We start from the raw sequence: 21,568 nt of genomic DNA, 5'->3' as shown, positions 1-21,568 counted from the left end.
GCTTGTGTTTGAACAGGAACGAATCATCATTCTTTCTGTGAATTTTTCTTTTTTTGTAAATGGATTGAATTTATAATTTTCACGATCGTTTTGGAAATTTATAATCGAAACTAGATTCGAGGAGAAGATTGTGTAAAAATTTTGTTCGTGCATGAATCCAAAGGTTGTGGAGTGAATATCGTCACTTCGATTCTACGTCAGTTCTCTAAGAATAAATTTCTATTCTTTGAAAGAACGTAACGTCAAGGTCTTAGCACGTCTTTTCGAGTCATCAACCATCCTTGAACATCTAGATTGCTCGATTTCATCCTTCTTGCCTATATTCTTCCTATAAATCAGTGTGAAGAAACATAATTGAATAATCGTTGAAGCTACACAGTTTTTAGAACGAACCTCTTAATTTTCATAACTTTCGTTCTAAAAAACTTCACCATTCGATAGATTAGAAGATTTTCTAAATTATAACAAAAATTATTTTCATGAATTATCCGAAATGAAACTCTTCTAATCGTTCAACAAATCAATCCCATTTATCATTGCAATTAACAGTGCCGTTTATTTATTTTACTTGCCTTCAACTCAACGACTCATGATTACCTTATTATTATTATTTGTTTCCTCCCCTTCTTCTACTATCCATCCTCCTCCATTTCTCAATATTTATATACTCGTCTCGCTCCATTTGGCCAACAACGTCTTATTTACATCCCTCCAAATTTTTTCATCCCATCACCAAGGCGCACGCGGATATTAAAACCCCTTCAATTCCAAGAAGAAAAATTTCCACTTGCGTTTTACTCCTTGAAGAAATTACGCTGCAGAAATCCCTCCACAGATCCCTCCCTCCTAATGGCTTAATTCCAGAGAAATCTCGGCACGGCATTAATCCAGAACCCGGAGTTTTCGTACTCCGCGTTTCCTTTAAAATAATGATTACTGTTTACTGATAGCGAAGAGGTTCAACTCCGTCATTCATGAAAATGCCTGTGGTCATTCGAAGGTGTTGGTGTTGGAGTTTATAATCTCGTCGATATATTCGAGGAGGGGAGGGGGGGAGAGAGGGAAAAAGCATTTCCATGTTTGAGCGGCGCGAATGCGAGCTTCTCGTTCGAATTTCCCGCGAAATTCGATAGTTTGAGAAGAAGAGGAGGGAGGGATTGAATGCTCGCCGAAACGAAGTGAATATTTTGGGAGCTGAAACAATGGATGGGAAGTAATTTTAATCGCGTTGAATAATGTTAATGGGCATTTGGGTTGGGAGGCGTGGTTAATGGAGGTTCGTTGGAGGAAGTGATTGAGGAAAAGGGGGGAATGGTAATGGCGATGACAAGCGGGGTTAGACTCGATAAATTGATGGATAGACTCGTGATTACATGGATGGATCGAAATAAATTTACCAGATCGATTAACTCTCTTTTTTTTTTTTTTAATGTTGGTCGAGACAAATTGAACTTGGTTTGATTATAATATCTTTAATTCGAATTTTCGTTAAGAATCGTTTCCTTTCGAAAATCTTACAAATCTTCGTTAAGTATAGAAATATTTATCTTCCAAATTAAATTGAAAATCCTTTTCTGTAAATCCTTACAATTTCAGTTTTGCCAGATGTTTGTCCATATTGCAACACAAATTCCTCCAAGTCTCGATCATCGGAAATTCGCCCAATTTCTCTCTTTTTCCTTCTCTTGAAAAAAAAATATATATATACACATATACATACACACACATAAAAAGAAATAAGTCACACTTGACCAACATGACACATCTCTCACCCCTAGTTCCCCAAAGCGCCGAAATTGCGGAAATAAAAATAGGCCATCGTCGGTTCGTTCTCTCTGGAAGGCTCTCGAAACTCGATAAAAGTCCTCCGTTTCCTTCGACGACTACGATTCTCCACGACGATCCAAATAAAAAAAAAAAAAAAAGATAAAAGAAATTGTCCATAATAACATATTCGTATATCCATGTACGTTCGGCGCGAAAAATAGGGAAGGCTCGATCTTTCTTCGAAGGAAAATTCAATCCCGATAATTAAATGGGAACGTAACCAACGGTTCTCGTGGGACGTGAGCCTTTTTCCCCCTCCCCTCGATAAAAAAAATAGCGGGGGAAGAGGAAAAGAAAAAAAAAGAAAGCATGGAAAGGGATAAAGAGGAGGACGAGGGAGAGAAAGAGAGAGGAGGAGGAGGATCGCATTGTCTTATTGTACGGGGTTCGACGCGCTGATTACGCGATCGGGTATCTGGCGATGATGGTGGAAACAATGCGTGAACGACGGATGAAAAGGCAAATAAAAAAGGATATCTCGAGGCGAGGAATTTGTTAAGCGGGTTAAGAGATAACGCGACGTAGGGGACGAGTGTATTCCTCTGTTGGCGATAATGGATAAACTGGAACGCCTTGATTGCGTTCCGTTGTGGAAATTCGTTGTTTAGAAATCGAATTTTCATGGCTCTTTTAAGATTCTTCTTCTTCTTTTTCTTTTCAAAGGGATTTTTCTATTCTTTCTCCATTTAATTTTGTTTCTTTTCTTTTTTTTTTTTTTTGAGATTGAAGTTAGTTTTGCAAGATGGAAATTGAATTTTTATAATCTAATTTTGGAATGTTGAAGATAGGTTCAGCTTTTTTGGTTCTTTGTGAAGTTTTTTCATTTGGATCTATTTCTTTATTGATTCGCTTTTTCGCAAGTTGTGGATGTCTATCGCGAAGGTTTCTTTATTTGGGTATTCAATATTTGATGTATTTTTCTTTTGTTTGGATAAAGTTATAAGGGAATTTTTAATTCCCTGTTGTTCCGAAAACTTTCTTCATTTTTTTTTTACAATTAAAAATAAGAGTACCCTTCAGTTTTCCACTGTTTTCTTTATTTGAATATTTTATACCGCATGCATATTTTCTTCTTTTTTTTCTCCCTCTTTTGGTAAAGTCATAAGACTACAAAATAATTTTCCACTCTTCATTTGTACAATCTAATTGTCATTTTCTGCCTTCTATTTTGAAATTTTTATTATTTCTCTTCATTCTTCGTCTCTCTCTTTCCATCTCCACTCTAATAATTCTTCTGAAAAATTGTTTTCCTTCAATTAAAGCGTGAAAGTAAGTTTTTTCCTACGCCAATGGAATGTTTTTGGTAGAAAATTTTCGGTATACACGACTGCGGCTTAACTTCGTCTTCGAACAGGGCTTAACAAGACCTTTTAAAGACCTTGGATCCTTACTTTCTTACGAATTAATTTAACAATTATCACATAACTCTTCCACGGATGAAATTTTACCATTCCATACGTATCTATAATCTCTCACTTTTGAATTGGAGTAGGAATATCAAATAAATTAAACCTTTGATCCAAATATAACAAATCGTAATTACCATTTCGATAATTCAAAAATCCAAAAATAACTTAAACTTTAACTTGCTCGATTACGAAAGTTCAATTAAACCAGCCTCCTCTCATAAATCCTCCTCTCATAAATTATCAAGTCATCAAGCCGTCCATTTATCGGCCTCCTAGTTAGGACAGCCGGATTGCCGAGATGGCACGCGTGGTTTCCACGCTTTGTCGTCGTTACGTTCCTGCGGAACACCTCTGCGGACCGCAGATTCCGCGAGGCAAAATCGAATTTCTGCCTCGTTCGCGCCCCGTCACTCCCACGAAACTATATTTACAGCTCGAATTCCGGCGGTTTGGACAACCTCCCCCTCCGAACTTCCGACGGATGGCTGGCCGGAAACGGGGATTGTCACACGAGGATTGTTCCTTCCTCCTCAACCCGGTGATGGATCCAACCGGATCCTCGAGGATTTCCCAATTACGAAAATATTTCCAATTAGAGCGTTCGCTCTGTCTTCCTTCAAATTGGTGTAATTCGAAAGAATTTTCCCTGCTTCTGCGCTTCCTCGAATAGCGAATGGTAGTTTCATTCTACCGTATTTGTTTGGATTATTATTGTTAAAATTTAGGAGGATTTAGGACAGATTTAGGTGAATTTTTGATTTGATTCACTTATCGATACTTTATCTTGTACGTGTTCCGTTGTTCTCTTTTTCCTCCAGAAAGTTATTCCTAATTTATTTTCACTCTAATCATGGCAAAACAATTATATCTCTTATTCCAATATGCGGGAGCCGTGTTTTAATTAATTTAGTTGGAGGAATATTCGGGAAAAAATTTCGTATACCGGTTCTCTCCGAGGATTTTCGAATCGGAAATTTTCGATTCCACTTTCATGGATTATTCCCGAGAAGACAGAGGTGAGCCGGGCAAAAAAAACCCGGGGAAAAATTCGCTCGACACGGCAGAAAGTCCGGAATTATGGTTGTTATTGGAACAGCCGAGTGCACGGGGATTCGAGTGTCGCGTGTGGATTCGTTTTTCTTGCGGATCGTATCAAAACCGGAGTCATTTGCGTGTCTTCCGGCAAAAAAAAAAAAAAAAAAAAAGAAGAAAAAAGGAAGAAGAAAAAAAACGCCATTTCGTGATTGCCGTGGAAAAGAACGTGGAGGAAGGGAGGATACTATCTCGGGGGTTATGTATTATTTATCCGTCTGTTTTCTTCGAACGTAGCGTGCGATTGGATGTAAGCTTCGTCCACGCGTGAAAATTTTTCAATTAAATATTTGACATTTTTTTTGATCGATTTTTATTGAATTTTCTCTCTTTCTCTCTGTTTTTTTTCTTTTTAAAGAAATAAATCGACGCAGTATTACTTATCGATCGAGAATGAATATGAGAATTTCAATTGGATTATTGGAATAATTTAAACAGATGAGAGTAGATTAGATCAGTCCAGTTTTCTAATCTAATAAAATACGAAAGAAATACAATGATCGAAGATGGCAGATTAAAGCACGAAAATGAATTATGATTATTTAAATTTCGCTCATCGAGCGTTATTTCAACATAAAATTATTTATCTATCGTGGATGATTATCGTATCAGAGGAACATCGTTGAACACGAGTAACAATCGTTGAACGTATTTTAAATAGATCTTGTTCCACGTTTATCGTGGGGGAATATGTTCAAAGTTTCCCTCGACGAAGCTAATAACTCAAATAAAAGTTAGATAACTCGTGCGAAGAAGTTGAATTTCTCTATCATTCTTCCCTAAGAAAGTGTATTCACTGAAAAGATTTTTAATTTTTCCAGTGACATAATTTTTTAATTTATAAAAAGTGTTCTTTTTTGCAAAATGAAGTGAAAATTTTTGTTAATTCTTCTTCTAGTTATTATAAATTTTCAAAAATTTATCTTGAAAATAAGATAGGTAAAACTAGGAAGTTTTTATTTTTTTGAAATTTAAAATTTTTTGATATACATCGAAAATAAAGCTGGCTTAAAAGTAAGCTAAAATCAATACCGAAGAATTCCATTGAGTATTTTTCGAGTATTTGTGCAATTTAAAAAAAAAAAAATAAAATTTAAGGGAAAAAGAAATATCACGGTAAAATAATTAATCATTGGTCAAAATTAAGAAATCACATTTCGGTTGATGGTAAGAAGATTGTAATAAACATTTTGGATTAATTATTTTTTCTAACCAAAAATAAGTTAATTTGTTAAGCATGGAGAATAAAATCTTTTTAAAATTTAATATAATATCATTATGTGAATTTCTCTTCTCGTAGAATTCGTAATTCACACATTGCAATTTGACAAATATGAACACTCAGCATGAAAATGGTGTAATAGCTTTAAGCATTCGTATTCCTAAGCACATAGCACTCATTAGGGTGACTAGTATGTCGAGAGAGAGCGAAGTTTACAACAAGAGGGAGCATAATGCTCGTAATTGCACCTAACTCGCTAACAATATTCACCAAACTTTTCCTTTTACCTCGAATAAAATGAATATTTAACAAAAAAAAAAACGATAAGTTTTGAAAATATTTTTCAAATTAATTTTTTCGAAATGGAAAGAATTCGAAGTTCGATAATTTTGTGAAAATTTTCCACGATGACTTTCGCGTGATACGATAACTTTTTTTATTTAACTTTATTCAACATCTGCCATTGTTCTCGAGACATTTTATTTTATAAAAACATTTCTAAAAATATTTTTATCGATCCATTACTTGAAAGGTTGAATTTAAACTACTTTTTGATATTGATAACAAGTTTTTGATCGATGATTTGATTAAATTTGGAGATTAAATAATATAGTGTTCTTTTTTGTAAACAATGTGAATTGTTATTAATCTATACGCATTATATTTCAGAATTGATATAAAAAATTAATAATAAAAATTTATACAAGCTGGAAAATATAACAAAAGAAATTAATTTTGACAAGATAAAAGTGATAAATTCGATAATAAATAACGCGATGAAAATAATACAGGTTTTAGATATTTTTTTTAACGATCACGGAATTATTTAAAGGTACAATTTATTTCTACAATAATTTCGATATTAAAATTTCTCAAAATTTTCCAACGAAAAAGAAATATATTTAAAATTCGTTTCATTTTTTCTTTAAATGATCATACATTTGTCATTTAATCAGCGAGAAATTTTCCCCATTTATCGAAACGTATCCAATATTAAAACAACCTCATCTCATAAAAGTTCGTTTTATCTTTTTAGAAAAATTAGAAAAATTTCCTATAAATCATTGTTTACCCTCTATAGAAATTAATTTAAATCTACAAATAATCGAGAGAAACAACTTCAATATCATCAAACTTCTCGCTCGTTTATCTTGATGGGAAATGAAACGAAAAATAATCTGGAAAATCCACCATCAACCGATTTCCAATAAAATAGAATCGAGAGGAATGCGGAGGAAATCGCCGATAAAACAGTAATAAAAATAAAATCCTTCCCTAAAGAATATTTATAGAGTGTAAAAAAAGGATAAAAAGAAAAGAATTCTGAAAATATAGACTAACTTGATTAACTTTCATCTCGGTGTTAATTTAAAAACGAACAATTTTCGTTTTCAAAAATTAGCTTCGCCATTTTTCCACGCCATTCCCGCCCTCTATTCAAATTTCAAACGATCCTAGAACGATCCATAATAAATATCATTTTTTCGAAATTCAACTTCTAATTTTTCTACTTTACTTTTTTGAACTTTAATTTTACTTACATTTAAAAAAAAAACTTCGACATTTGCAAATTAAATATCACGATGAAACGAAACGGAAAAAATTTCAATCGAATCTTTCGAATTTCCACCGATTGAACGAAGGTAAAAAAAAAATAGAAAAAAAAAACACACACACAGAGCCGGATATATCGAATTTTGAACGTGGACACTTTTTTTTCGAAACGATTCTTTCCAACTCGGCTCGGTGGGATGAGGATGAATGCAATAGGAGAATGCAAATGACACTGACGTACGCGATATTGTGCAAATCGCAGAGAAAACGGAATCGCCGGCTACGCTTGTGTATCCGTGTCGGTGTTTGAGCGACGAGCGTGAAATCCCCCTTTTCAATGTAGTTACGGGGACTTGACGGGTTGTGTATCTCCAACCAGTCCTTCTCCACCGTTTCAGATCATAAATATCGCTTCGGGGCCGCGATCTTTCGTCATCCAGGAATACTAGGAATGGAGGGGAGAGGGAAGAGAGGAAGAAAGGGGATTTTTAATTTTTTTTCTTCTTTCCGCGAATTCAGAAATAGAAATTCAATTTTAGATTGGTTCTCGTTGGTGCAAATAGATATATCTGTTGTTGTGGAAAAGTTGCAGTAATTTTATAATTCTCGCACAAGTTATTATAATTTTTTTTTCTAATTTTTCTTATCTATAGAAGGAAAGTTGAAAATTTCCAATTTTTCCAAGTTTTCTGATTTATATTTTTACTGTATGTATGGAATGTTATTATTATCCGAGGCCAATTTGGTTATCTAATTCTGTCTATCTCTCGTATAAATTTTACATAGCAAGTTTATAGAATTAAACAAATATTGTTTAAATTACCATTTTTCAACCGTTCCTTCTCAAAATAAAAATTTCAAAACGTGCAATCAAATATTTTAATCAACGCGATTCGAATCCTTGTACCAGTACCAATTAAACTACCTTTCTAGTTCCACGTCGAACGAATCGTTTTAAACGTTTCCGCGAGATTCACGAGATTTTCCGTGATAAAACAGTAAATTACGAATAGCGTCTCGAATTTTATGGATGTAATATTGAATGCATCGACGTGTTCTTTTATTCGAAAAAAAAAAAAAAGAAAAAAAGAGAAATCAAGGAACGAACGCGTCCCATTTTAACAGGCGTTAATTGACACTTTTTAAAAATCACATACACCTCTGCACTTAAGCGTCTCGATTATTTTCCACCGCATTGAGAAAAATCCTCCACGAACGATTTCTCCCTTTATTTTCGAAAGAGATGTACATTTAGATTTAGATTATTCATAACGCATCGAAAGATGCATTAAATTTTTTTTGTGTCGTCCCTGAAAAAAAAAATTATCTATGATAGAAAATTGAAAAAAGAAAATGTTAAAAGATTTTCAATAATACGATTGAAAATAAAAAAAAAAATTCCAGAAGGAAATGTTTCTCCGATTCTTCCTTACATTTCCTCTCTCTTTTTTTTCTTTTTACATTTTCAAATAGAGAAGAGAGAAATATTATGATTCCAGAAAAGGAGATTTTCAGAGAGGATATTGGCGAAGAATTAGAATGTAACAAAAGTAGGTAGATTTAAATTTGAAAAAAAAAATGGCACGGTTTCAGTAGCATTTCGAAAGATCCATTGCTAGTCTCCATGTTATAATCGTGAATGGAGATCGTTCCATTATGATGGATAATACGTACATCATCAGATTTGTAGGGCCATTAAACTCAAATCGGAAATGCGGTCGAGTAACTCGATTTGCTCGAGTTATTGGTAAATTCTTCGTTAATGTTCAATTTGAAGATTAAAAGAATCTCATTCGCCTTCTCCGTAATTCCTCACTCATAATGTGTATAAATCGTTTTCGTTTTGGGAGTCACAAAACGAGTAAATAATAAAATAAATTATTTTCTATACTATGCTATAAATCATTTTTAAAATCGTATCTCAAAAGGAGACGTTTCGTTCCTCGAAATTATCCAATTTTTTATTCTAATTGAAAATTTCGAAAGAAAATATTCCAAGACGAAATTTCCATCTTAATCCGTATGAATTTATTATTATATTATAGCAGAATGTATTAAAGAAAATTATATTAAAAATTATATTTCGAAGAAATTAATTTTCATATAAAAAAAAACAAATTAATTTTTAACTCGATTGATGAAATTATTAAAATTATTTTACCTTTGATTTCTCAAAGAATTATATTCAAAGAATCCACTCTCACTCTTAAAAAAAAAATTATATTTCGAAGAAATTAATTTTCATAAAAAAAAAAACAAATTAATTTTTAACTTCATTGATGAAATTATTAAAATTATTTTACCTTTGATTTCTCAAAGAATTATACTCAAAGAATCCACTCTCACTCTTAAAAAAAAAATTATATTTCGAAGAAATTAATTTTTATATAAAGAAAAAAACAAATTAATTTTTAACTACATTGATGAAATTATTAAAATTATTTTACCTTTGATTTCTCAAAGAATTATACTCAAAGAATCCACTCTCACTCTTAAAAAAAAATTATATTAATTTCTTCGAAATATAATTTTTATATAAAGAAAAAAACAAATTAATTTTTAACTACATTGATGAAATTATTAAAATTATTTTACTTTTGATTTCTCAAAGAATTATACTCAAAAAATCCACTCTCACTCTTAAAAAAAAATTATATTAATTTCTTCGAAATATAATTTTTATATAAAGAAAAAAACAAATTAATTTTTAACTACATCGATGAAATTATTAAAATTATTTTACTTTTGATTTCTCAAAGAATTATACTCAAAAAATCCACTCTCACTCTTAAAAAAAAATTATATTAATTTCCTCGAAATATAATTTTTATATAAAGAAAAAAACAAATTAATTTTTAACTACATTGATGAAATTATTAAAATTATTTTATCTTTGATTTCTCAAAGAATTATACTCAAAGAATCCACTCTCACTCTTAAAAAAAAATTATATTTCGAAGAAATTAATTTTTATATAAAGAAAAAAACAAATTAATTTTTAACTACATTGATGAAATTATTAAAATTATTTTACCTTTGATTTCTCAAAGAATTATACTCAAAGAATCTACTCTCACTCTTAAAAAAAAATTATATTTCGAAGAAATTAATTTTTATATAAAGAAAAAAACAAATTAATTTTTAACTACATCGATGAAATTATTAAAATTATTTTACCTTTGATTTCTCAAAGAATTATACTCAAAGAATCCACTCTCACTCTTAAAAAAAAATTATATTAATTTCTTCGAAATATAATTTTTATATAAAGAAAAAAACAAATTAATTTTTAACTACATTGATGAAATTATTAAAATTATTTTACCTTTGATTTCTCAAAGAATTATACTCAAAGAATCTACTCTCACTCTTAAAAAAAAATTATATTTCGAAGAAATTAATTTTTATATAAAGAAAAAAACAAATTAATTTTTAACTACATCGATGAAATTATTAAAATTATTTTACCTTTGATTTCTCAAAGAATTATACTCAAAGAATCCACTCTCACTCTTATATCGTACGGAAATATTCTGTAATAGGTTATGCTTCGTTGAATGCCGGCGGAATAATAACCAAAATTCACATTGGTTCGACGTATATATACGTGTGTATATTTTGATACGAAACGAGGACGTTGATACTCGATTTACGAGTTTCGATCGATTTAATATTTTTATTTAGAGATTATATACGAAACGACCTCGACCGGCGCGTGTTTGACGTTTGTACATACGTGACTCGATTAAATATTTTCCTCGGATCGAATTGTTTCGTTCGTCGACTCGGTTCGAATAATTCACAGGCCTTAACACAAAGGGCTATTGGCGCGGAAGGGGACGATATTAGAAACCGTGGAAATTTTTAATAGACGCTCGCTGTTTAAGGCGACCGAAATTCCCTTGTGATACGCGTGCAAGACGAACGGGATGAAAAGAGGCATTGAATTTCTGGGAGGGGAAGATTTTTGCGATGATTTCTCTTGTGGAAATGGAATTTTTATTCCGCCAAGGATACGAGGATACTTCTCTTAATTCGTTCGATCGTTACAACACGAGATTTCATATTTGTATTTTTCATAAGTATGCATAATTTTTTAATCGACTTATCGTGGAAGTGAAATTTTTCCGACGGTGGAAATAATTTTAAATAATTTTTTGGGATATTGTTTCGTGAACTAAATTTTGATTAGGTTATATTAGGTTAAGTTAAATATAAAATTTATTAAGTTAAATGTGCTAATTTAATTTTTTTTTGGTTATGTAAGTTTTTAAATAATTTTTAATCATATTTTTTTGATGAGTTTCTGGAAAAGAAGAGATTTTGTATTGTTCGTGTTGCAAAATGTGATATAAAATAAATACAAGAAAGTTTAAATTTAATTTAAAATGTTAATTAATTTAAACTGCTTTAATTTTTTTTTTTTTACTTTGGTGATACCCATATAATATTCTGCCTTTATTTAATTTATAAAATTCCATGATAATTTTCCGGGAAAAAAGAAAATTTCCACGTAGTAAATTGAATTAGTAAAGACCTAGATTGTGAAAATGAATTTTTTTAATTTCTTCTTGTAATTGGTATCGTTGAACCATTAAAAACGCTCAATTGAACTTAATTAAAATTAAATTAATTAATTTTTACTCGTTTTCTATTACAGAGATATAGAAATGAATTGTTAACATTATTTGCATTATATTTATACATGATATTTATACAAGAATAAAGCAATCTAACGATATTAATATTATTCATATCTATCAAATTTACAGTTTTTTTATTTAATGTATCTATCAGATTTTAGGAAATTCGTATCCTCTTTAGAAAATAAAAATCTTTCTCCCACGAATTTAATTGGAATACTTCGTAAAGTTCAATTTGATTTCGTAGATTTTAAAGATGAATTTTCTTAAAGTTTCCCCTTTAATTTATACAATTTTGTGACGATTTTCTTTTCAGAATTGGAAGTTCCATCACGATGAATCGAATTGATAAAGTTTTGTAGAGTTTCATTTAATATGCCAAAGGAAATAGAATTTCTCTGCTAAAACGGGATAAATTAAAAGTGCAGGAGTTTTGTTTAATTTATCAAAATCATTGCAAATAAATAAATTTCCAATAATTATATTAATCCCAATTTTATAAAATACTTTCTAATAATTTATTTATTTTAATACACACGCACGTTAATAATCGATATTTAAAACAAAAAACTTCCCCTTTTTCTTTATACCTTATTCATACTTAATTACTTAAAAAACAAAGTGCAAACATATACTCATAAAAAGGAAAAATTTAAATATTCAAATCACCAAAAGAATATTGAAAAAAAAAATTACTCGTAATTAGAGAAGTAAAAACAAAGAATTCCTTTCCATCCATATATCCATCGTCATAATTATTCGAGAAAATAAATTACACGAAAAACAGAAAAAAAAAAAAATATTTATTCGAACATTCAAATCAACGAAACACCGGCACGAACAATAATTTGACGAAACAATATACTTCCGCTTTCACAAAAACTCGGCGAGCTCATTAAAATAGCGAGGCGAATCGCGAAACGAATTTAATTTGCCCAGTGTGAACGATATTCCTTTTAATTCCTGAAAATTGGGCGGATTATAATTAAAATCACCAAATGAAAATGAATCTTTTACGCTATTTCGATGACGGTGAAACGGCGAAGTGGCGCTAGCGTTTGTTGCCTCCATTTTGTTGATTTCGTTCAACGAGAACCTCGAAATCGATTAATTGGGAGGGAGAGGGGGAGAGGGGGAACGTTTCGAAAAAAATTTCCTCGCGGAAAATGATTTGATCGATCCTCGGAAAATGGACCGAGCCGCAACTTTTCGACCAGGTGATTTGTGATTGATACGTGTCAGCCTCGATTTTTTCATTTTTCATCTCCCTCCAAGAATTAGATCGATATTCGTATTGGTAGGTGTTTTTCAATGTCGATTCGATTTCACAATAATTATGAGAGCGTTGGATATTTCAGCAATTAGTTAGGAACATGGATATTTTCTTCTTGAAAAAGGAAAAAGAAGGGTTGTTACGAGTAGGAATTTATTCATATAGATAACGGGGATTTTTTCTCGATTTTTCTGTCGATTTGAATCTTTTAGGAAATAATGAGGCAGAGAGAGATATTGGATTTTTCTTTTTGAAGGTAAATATTTTACGAATATATTCAAGGATAAATCATATTTAAAGAATGTTCTTATTTATCATGAATAATCTTATATTATAAAATTATATTGAAACAAAATGTATTCCTCGCTATAACAAATATTTAAAAAAATTATTGGAAAAAGTTATTAGTTATGTTGTTGTAATATATATATCACTGAAAACCTTTCAATGGATGACATTAACCTATGTTGGCGAGTCCAAGAATAAACTTTCTTATGCTTGAAAGAATTATGACTGCATTTTCCGCATCCCAGCCAAATTAACCGGTTAAAAGGCCACGGCACATTTTATCTCTTGTAGTCTCTCCCCTCCTCTTGCATAGCTGCAAGTTGGGATGCAGACACGTTAAGCTTATGAGCTTATAAGCAAATCATTTGGGTACTTGGTAAGGATTTATACCCAAGTTAATTGTAATATTTATCAAGATATAAAAGCTAAAAGGTCAACGTACTCCGTTTGTATTTTACGACAAGTAGAAAATGTTCTTCTTCTAATCTAGCTTAACCTCCGAAACTTAACCTCTTAGGAGATTTAAAATTTTCATGGGATTTAATCTTTTTCTTTGTGTCATTGTCTCGTAAGAATATTATAAAATATAAGGAAAAATGAATGGAAGGAAAAGTCTTTTAATAAGTCTTCAATTTTTGGCTTTCTTCGATCCTTTAAAAGTCAATACTAGAGCAATAAAAGTTCCTAGGAATTACTTATTCCCTAGATACCTTTCCAGATACTTATATATAGATATCGATATGATTCTTTTAAAACTGAAACAGTTTTAACAAAATGATAAAAATATTGGGAAAATTTACACTTTTTTAAAGTAGTAGTAAAAGAGTAACATAACAACATTTGCTCACATTTTTTTTCTATTCTATCTTAATCGTGAGAAAGAATGTTCTAACACATAATACGAAAATACGAATTCACGCGAAAGAGAACGCGTCTGTCATACAAATAGAATGATATAAATACTTCCCTTCCCCCGCAGTACTCGATACTCATTTTCAGAGTGACAGAATGTAAAAGTTTGTTTCGACATTCTGCTACAATTTTCCTTCACGCGGTACCAACGTGTGGGTAGAAAAAAATCGAAGAGAAGAGAAACAACGTTCGCAACACAGACAGCTAGGGATTTTTTTTTATCGAAAATCTCTCGTGTCGTGGACGGACACGAGATAATATTGGAGCGGATTTGTTTTTCGATAATATAAAATTGATTCAACATTTCGTGGCAAAATGGCGGACGCAGTTTGATTCATTATTCGCGGAACATTTCCGCCTCGAACGTCGAATCTTCGATTTATAGGCAGTATGTTAGATAATGGAAACGAAGTTTGGATATTTTCGCTTGTTTTTTTTACAGGATTGACCAAATTTTCGGATTTATTTGCGCGGGAATTAAACTCGATAATGTCAGAGACTCGTTAAATCTTGGATTTATGACTGGAATATATATCCTGATATTTTTCACAGTTTGTGTAGGTGTCGTGAATTATGGACGAATGAGCTGTCATCTAGGTATAGATTATGTTTGATTTATTATATCCTCGTTGAAGATTTTCGATTTTTTATATTTCGAATTGAAAGACGTTATTTATTCATCTGTGTCGAATTGTTGCTAGAATTTTAGTAATAAAACGATTTCCATTTATGTTTTTTGATAAAAAAAATATTTTTAAATCCATCGAATTTATCTCATTTCGCAATATTTTAAAATACGTATTATGTATACGTATATTTCAACATGATAGTTCGCTAAATTTTCAAGTAATTTTTGCGATCCACGTTGCTTAATCCGACAATTGACTCGTTTTCCCCAATAATAAGAATTCGGTGAAAATGTGGAACGATTGGGAATATTCGCGAACGAATATCGTCGTCACGAGCGTAACGAAAATCACGGCGGGTGAGAGAATTAATTCGACGATAAAATCAGATTAGTCCGTGGAACGAATAACTCGTCAAACTTTCGTCGAAATTCGCGCGACCGTGCGGAAAAAGTCAATGTGACAACGAGGCGAGAGACACGAATGGATTTCCGCGATCGAACTTTGCGAACGGAAAAAGAAGAAGAAGAAGAAGAAGAAGAAGAAAAGAGAGGAAGAGATTAAAAGTGGAAACTGGAGATAGAATAAATAGAATAAAACCGAATACAGATGGAAATTATTTGAAAGTCGCTCGATGATCGAGCAAAAAAATATTTATTTCCGCCATGATGGAATAAAAAAAAAAGTAAAATAATGAAAATACGAGGAGAGGAGGATGGATCGATGAAGTAGGAAGAAACGAAAAAAAATTGGAAAAAGCGAATCGAATAAAACCGAACACAGATGGAAATTATTTGAAAGTCGCTCGATGACCGAGCAAAAAAAATTTATTTCCGCCATGATGGAATATAAAAAAAATCAAAGCAAGCAAAATAATGAAAATACAAGGAGAGGAGGATGGATCGATGAAGTAGGAAGAAACGAATAAAATCAGAGTCGAAGTTATGCGTTAGAAAAGTGAAAGAGGGGGAGGGTAAAGAAAAAGGGATATAATAGAAGGAGAGACAAAATTGAAGAAAGGAAAGGAAAAATCGCAATGTCACCGTAAAGCCGGACAATTTTCTCCCTTTCCCTCTCTCTCTCTTTATATATATATATATATAGGCCTTTTCCAAAGCGGAAGGAGTGCAATTGCCATTTGCCGCGCAGAAATGCAATCCCATTTTCACGGACGGTGTTTCAAAAAGTGAAACACGCTTTCGTACGAGCGAGGACGACCTTAATACCATTCTTGTCGCGGCTCACCATCCCCCATTTCCCACCCTAACGACTAAATGTTGGAGCAGAGCTTGCCGATATTCGCCATTTATCCCCCCACGTCGATCGTTCTATCATACGCTTTATTAACCGTTTACAGATACGATAAGAAAGTTAGGTTATGTTCGACGAACAATCGTCAACTTTTTCGTAAAATTTTTATTCTTTTTTTCCTTTTTCTTTTCGAAATCGAATTGCTTGTTCGTTTCGTCGACACCCGTTTATTTAAAACTATTTAATCACAATTTTATTTCAGTAGTTTTATTATCGAATGTTGCCAGCGGTACTATTTCATATTTAAGTTGGTACCTATTACTTTTCTTTCAAATATATCGTCCAACAGGCGCAATTTCGTTAAAGAAACGCGTTCATTCAGTGCGTTTATTTGTTGTTCGTCAACAACATGGTTGGAATCACTTCGAAGAAAGAAAAGAAAGAAAAAGGGAGAAGAGAAAGAAAGGAAAAAAGTCATCGATCCGTCTAACACCTTTCGAACACCTCTTATACATTCTCGAACAGACATCTCCGTCGACGCGTTAAATTCGAAGGCTAGGAGGGGTTAAGGGAAACGCGATCCACCCTCGTGAAACGAAAATTCACCGAGCCAAGAAACACTTGGAAATTTTCCTGCTCGGTGTTCGGTGTCGATAACTCGGCCGCCTGTGTGCACACGCGACTTTGCAAATTGCTGGAAAGCAACTGGATGATGGAGGACGGCCTGGGCGGGGATTTGGGGTCGCCTTTCCTTTCGGAACCTCGCGTCGCCCCTTTGAGCGCGGCTTTGAGCATAATTCTCCATCGAGTTTCCAGATGCGGGATGGAGATTTGTCGGAACGGGAGTTCGATGCTCGCCTTTTCGATCCATTCTCCGCGTTAACGAAGATTCCACGAATCCTGATTGGATGAGGATAAGATAAGAATTTGACGAAGCGTGTTATGTTTCTATTTTCTTCCCCTCAAATTTTCATCCAAATTTCGATGAGATTTGAGTTTGCAAATCGAGAGATATATATCTCGTTATATGTTGTGCTAAAAATACCAGAGAAAAATGAATAAATAATGAAAAGAGGGTAGCAACGAAGAGAAAATTATTTTGTTTGCAATCCAAGATTATAATTGTACTGGTAAAGCAGCGACATATTGATCTCAAAGGAAGGGAGGGAATAAATAATAAAGTTTAAAACGTGATCGTTAAAGCCACGAATAAGTTGGCCAGTTGGACGGCAAAGTACATAAACCGCTGGCCCCTGATTATTCGTTGGTCGCCGTTTCAAACTTTGTTACGCTTTTTCCCGATTCCTTTCCGCTGTTCTGTGGCTCGATGAAAAGAAGTTGGAAGGCGAGCTCAACTCTGAACAAGCCCAATTTTAAGTGCAATTAATTAAAATACTATTTTCGAGTGTAATAAAATCGCGACGAGACGAATCACATTGTTTTCTAAGTTTCTAAATTATTCGAATTTTATTGGAGGATTAAAAAAATAATCTGATTTCTTTTTATAGAAGTTTATTTTTTCTTTTGGAAATATCGATAGAAATTTAATCGATTTAAAACGTTAAAAGATAAAGACCATGTGTATTTCGTGGGAATAAGTAGTGCAAGCGTGTGTTTCGTCGTACAAGTAGTATAAGCGTATGTTTAATTAATTTAGAAAAGATATATGAATTTATAAAAATTGTTATTTATTAGAAGGTATTACTTCCTCTATCACGAGAATGATTTTCTTATTTTCTAAATATAACGAGCAGTTTATGCAGTTAAATTTCTTTTTTTTTTTCGCCTTGATGTTATTTGTTATTACGTTTGAATTCGCGTCAAAGTTTATCCCCCTTTTTTCTTTCTTTTTTACGTAGGAATACGTATGAATTTTAAAATACTTATGAATGTGAAACGAGCAACGTTTCCAAGCGAAAAAAAGAATCATAAATTTCTTTTTTTCTCACTTCACAACTCTTCTCGATCTATAAAAACGTTTCTCAACATCGGTTACACTATTATGAAGAAGAAGAAGAAGAAAAAAAATATACAAAAAAAAAGAAAAAATGGTTCCAACCACTTTTGAAACAGAATTGATAAAAAAAGTCATTAACGTTAAAAATATCAAATGATATAAATAATGTTGTAATTAAGAGAAGTAAATAAAAAGCGTATAATCTTTGATATTTTAAAAAGGCAGAAGTTTAAATTAACTTCTCGAAACTCTGATCTATATCCCATTTGAGATGATGAAACAAGTTTCGAAAAATTTTCTTGTATCGAGATCTCTTTATATGCTTCACGGTGGCCGAAATCGATGACGAGATTCGATAGCATGTTATCGAAGGCAACCTGACTCACCAGACTAGCTTGTGTGTTTCAGAATTTACGTGATTCGTGTTTCGAACAGATATCATTTCGTCAATTTCTCTATTGAAGGGAAAATCGAAAATTCTGTGCACGGATGCACGTGGCCAAGATTTTTTCGAATATCTTTGAACCCGTGGAATTTCTTTATAGCCTTGTGAAAAATCGAATACTCTATTAAGACGGGGATAAACGAAGAGTTGTAACTGCGAACGTAAATCGATTTTATTTAGTATATACGTAAGGAAAATTGTATAAAAATACGTATTAAAATTTATTAAAATTTTTTAATTATAATTATCGGATGCATTGGTTGATATTTTTTATTTGATTAATCACGCGTGAATGGATCTTCGCGTTGTATCTTTGATTGGAATTAATTTGAAGATTAAACTAATAAAAAATGAGATTGAATTCTTGTTTATTGTTGCAGAAATGTAATATGATTTTTGGATCACCCTGTATAAAGACGAGACATTTAGAAAAGAAGAACTTTCTTCTGTTTAAGGAATGACTCGTTAAATATTCTTTTTCATGCAGTGTGCTTTCAAGAATTTTTTTCTTGACTCTTTAAGTTTTTGGAATTTTTTCTTGACTTCTTTTTTTTCCCCTTAGGATTAATATAAACAATTTTTCTTACTATAAAATTCTATTTTTGTTAGAATGTTATTTGAAGAATCCTTTGAAGAATCTTCCTCTAGAAAGTTCTCTAGAAGAGCATGAACTCTGAAACAGAAATCTTTCCTATCGGATCATTAAAAATTCATCCCTGTTAAGACTTAAGAATTTTTTCTCGCATTTTTTGTTGGACTTTAAAGAATCTTTATTGCTCGATCTCGTTGAATTTTTAAGAATTTTTCTCTAGATCTGTTAATAAATTTTTATATAGATTCGGCTAACTTTTGCAACGAGAATTTCTTTTTTCACGCAGAATTTTTTCTTGATAAATTTTTAAGAATTTTCTCTTTGCGAGTTTCTTTCGTGAATTTTTCTTTGAATTTAAAAATACTACACTTTCTACTACACTTTAGAACAGGAAAAAAAAAAAACTACTAAATTCAAAAATTTTATGCAAAAAGAGAATAGATAAAAAATTAAAAATGCAAAAAAATTTAAAGAGAAAATTACGGTTGTTTCGAAGGATATATTAAAATTTAAAAGAAACAATTGCGTTTCGAATTTTTCCTCGAAATTTTACCACGAATACCACTCGTATTTGTCGAAGATTTAAGTCGGCCAGAGACTTAACAAGCTACGAGTATACTGATAAACACGACAGCCATCAATGTATTTGCATTCGCAATTTGCGGCTGCACGACAAACGAACCAGGACACTCGCGTTTGCTCTTATTTATCTTTATCTTAATGATAAAAATCGAACACAAACGAACGCAAGTGAAAATGCACAATATTTTTTATACAGAACGCTACATTTTTTTAAAATAAATTAATAAATTAATTTAATTTTATATTTTCCCTCATTAAAATATTATAGTTTATTTTACTTATTTATTCGATAACTATTAAAGAAGGGAGAAAATTTTTTTTTAAAAAGAAAACAACAGAGAAGAAAAGAATTCAAGAAATATTCTATTCTATTCCCTACGCTATTTCTTATCAAAAAACAAAATATCAAAAGCGTGTTACGAGCATGTATATGAACGTACCTGACTTTTACTAAACACTGATATCTCTTCCTCGGAGAATAATATTTCCAACTAGATGAATCCGCGATAATTCTATCGAGAAATTCGTGCAGAGTGAGTTCTCTCTCATTCTTTAGAAGGTGAATATTTAAAACAGCGTTTTCTCCTTTGAATTTTGCAATAGCCACCTTATATAACGTAAGAAAAGTTTAAAAAAAATAATTCCTAGATTATTTTCACTGCGGAATTAATTAGCGACACTGCTTTCAAATTAACGAGAGGATTGTCCTGACATCTTAATTAAAACGTAGTAAATTATTGAACGTCATTAAAAATTTTACAGTTAAAAATAATTACTCGTTGTATAAATTGATCAACATTATACAGGATGTTAATATTATTCCCATCTTCGAGAGAAGGGATTTTATACGAAAAAAATATCGATTGAGCTTTATTTATCGAATTAAAAATAATCGAAGCGATACATCTTAACTTTATTATATTTATTTCACCCTTCAAAACTTTCCTCGCGATATTATCCTTTCCTTTCATCGTCAATAACGCGTTACATCCTTTACACGTTTGTGAACAAGCTTTTCGAATACAATTCTCGTGCAATCTTTGCAAACCCGCCCCAAAGAATCCTATAACATATTCCCCAAGTAAACTTTATCCAAATACCTCTTTTCAATATTTCGCAAACGCTCAATCAATACACCTACCCTGTCCATCTACTCATCCCAAAAATTACTCCACTTGTTTCTCGGATCTACAAAGTCCACCCCCTCCCCTTCTCGAATCGAGAAACCGTGGCTTTGCAATCCCGTTTTCGCGGATATCCACCCCGTGCACATTTCCTTTTGCTCGCGTTTCGTTAACCATACGCGATAACGTGGCGATAAAACGTGGAGATTAGAGGCGAGCATCGAGCCCAGGAGTGGCCTATCTTTAGAATTTTCCACCACCATCGTCACGTGTGTTCCAACCAAATTGCACGTGGAAGGGAGATGAAAGAGAGAAGAGGAGGAGGAGGGACGTAGCTGTCCTCGCGAAAGAGGAAGAAAGGAGAACAATGGGGAGCGCTGGGGAGGGGATGAAATGCGAGGGAGGTTTTTTCGCGACCGTTTCAAGTGGGGATGCAGTTAAAAATTCGGAGCAAATTAGCAGGTGGGGGGTAGCAGCAGGTTGGCTATTGTTAAATTGTCGGAGCCAAGTCGGTAACCGTGGTCCAACGATAAAGGGGGACAAAGAGGGATGTAAGGGGAAGAGGGGGCGTGTATATCGACAGATTGAACGAAAATCGAGCGGAGTTCGTGTAAAATTGGGGGGAAGGAGGCGGTGTGGGGGGAGAGAGAGTGAAAAGAGGTGAAAAAAGCTGGGGCGAGGGAAAGGGAGAAGGGCAAAAACGAGGGAGATTCCCTTTCTGCGGTGCAATCGTCGCTCTGTTTTCTTTGCAACCCCTTGAACGTTTTCCTT

The 21,568-nt window shown here is 32.5% G+C and overlaps 1 protein-coding gene and 1 long non-coding RNA gene across 3 annotated transcripts in view; one reads left to right on the top strand and one right to left on the bottom strand.

Moving 5' to 3' along the window:
• LOC108003884 (keratin, type I cytoskeletal 10-like) overlaps window positions 1–21,568 on the top strand; it is a 65,838-nt gene that overhangs the window by 9,537 nt on the left and 34,733 nt on the right. The gene's annotated exons all lie outside the window — the stretch shown is intronic.
• Window positions 1,398–8,414, bottom strand: LOC133666663 (uncharacterized). Its single transcript, XR_009831101.1, has 2 exons — window positions 1,773–8,414; window positions 1,398–1,684 (listed from the first exon to the last, which is right to left on the bottom strand). It is a non-coding gene; the product is annotated as an uncharacterized LOC133666663 (long non-coding RNA).

The sequence above is a fragment of the Apis cerana genome, linkage group LG9, assembly GCF_029169275.1.
Source record: "Apis cerana isolate GH-2021 linkage group LG9, AcerK_1.0, whole genome shotgun sequence".
NCBI lineage: Eukaryota > Metazoa > Arthropoda > Insecta > Hymenoptera > Apidae > Apis > Apis cerana.
The sequence above is the reverse complement of the archived record's forward strand: the minus strand, read 5'-3'. Positions and strand labels throughout refer to the sequence as shown.